Genomic DNA, 1874 nt, shown 5'->3' on the forward strand with positions numbered 1-1874 from the left:
CCTAGTGTGTCTTCTTGAGAAAAAATAAATATAAGACAGTGTCTTATTTTGGGGGAAAGACGGTAGCTGGGTGGGAAAGATGGTTTGGCAAAGTACATTGAAGTCCCAGAGAGAAGTAACCAAAGGAGGAAAATATCGTCCACCTTGCCCCCTGAGAGCCTATACCCTGTTTATAGCATTGAATATGCAAGATAATGCAAAGCAATCAAGATTAGATTAGAAAGATGACATAAGCATACTGATAGTGAAATGAGGAAGGTGGTTGATTATTGTGGGAAAAGCTTGAGTTTGTGGTAAGATAGACCTGGTTTTAAATCTCCGCTTTGCCACTGATTGATGTATGAATTTGGGCAAGCTCTTTAACACCAGTTGGATGATCTCTTATAAACATTTTGTTTTTATATATTGTTTTGGGAATATGTCATAAATGTAGTTTTAGAATCCTTGAGTTGTCAAGTGGCTGTCTCTAATGTGACAGTGATACTGGATTTTTGACTTTGGATTTCCAGGCTCTTGATCTCGATGATTCGATGAATTAATCACTGGACCACAGGATGGACAGTAAGTTAGGTTTTATTTACAAAGGTATTATAACAGCTCTTACAAAGAGCCAAACCTTGCAGAGCAGGGTATAAGTGTTACAGCTCTTACAAAGAGCCAAACCTCCTTGTAGAGCTGATATATCACAATTTATTTATCCATTTACCTATTGAAGGGCATCTTGCTTGCTTCTAAGTTTGGCAGTTTTTTGTTTGTTTGTTTTGTTTTCGAGACAGAGTCTCACTTTGTCCCCCTCAGTAGAATCTCATGGCATCCATAGCTCACAGCAACCTCAAACTCTTGGGCTCAATGATCCTCTTGTTTCAACCTCCCAAGTAGCTGGGACTACAGTCATCTGTCACAACACCCAGCTATGTTTAGAGATGGGGTTCAGTTGGTCTCGAACTCCTGAACTCAGGTGATCTACCCGCCTTGGCCTCCCAGAGTACGAGAATTATAGGCGTGAGCCCCCTTGCCCAGCCATGTACAGGTTTTTGTGTGGACATAATTTTCAACTCCATGGGGTAAATACCAAAGAGTGTAACTGCTGGATCATGTGGTAAGAGCTGGGTTCTGTCAGAAACTGTCAAACCATACTCCAAAGTGGAAGCAATGAATGGGAGTTCCTGTTGCTCCACATCCTCACCAGCATTTGCTTTCATTAGTGTTCTGGATTTTGTCCATTTTACTACAATATGCATGTATCCACTGCCATCCCTCTAAGCATTGTAACAAACGTGTTCCCTCTGTCTTAGGAGAGCTTGCTCTTTAAGACATGGTTATCATTGCTGGTCATCTAATTGGACATGCAGTCCTGAAAGCTGTAGTGGTCATCTGTTGTTTAAAATGGGACAGAAAACAGAGGATTGGCTCTGATTATTTTGCTAGGTAGAAATTCCATTCTGAACAAATGACTTACTGATTATGCTTGAATGTTTTATTAGTTGGAGCTATTAATAACTTCCCCTCAGACAGGTTTGAGTGAAAGGTTGAATGATAGGTTTGCTGATAATGAGTACTGCTTTTGAGACCCAGACTCCAAATTTGGGTTTAGTTGCGTTAAGAAAGCAGCCAGTGGCTCGGCGCGTGTGGTTCAAGCGGCTAAGGCGCCAGCCACATACACCTAAGGCCACGGGTTTGAATCCAGCCTGGGCCCACCAAACAACAATGATGGCTGCAACCAAAAAATAACCGGGCGTTGTGGCGGGCACCTGTGGTCCCAGCTACTTGGGAGGCTGAGGAGGGAGACTCACTTGAGCCCAGGAGTTGGAGGTTGCTGTGAGCTGTGATGCCACAGCACTCTACCCAGGGGGACAGCTTGAGGCTCTGTCTCA

Source organism: Otolemur garnettii, unplaced genomic scaffold, assembly GCF_000181295.1.
Source record: "Otolemur garnettii isolate 467f Iridium unplaced genomic scaffold, OtoGar3 scaffold00073, whole genome shotgun sequence".
In the NCBI taxonomy this organism is placed as follows: domain Eukaryota; kingdom Metazoa; phylum Chordata; class Mammalia; order Primates; family Galagidae; genus Otolemur; species Otolemur garnettii.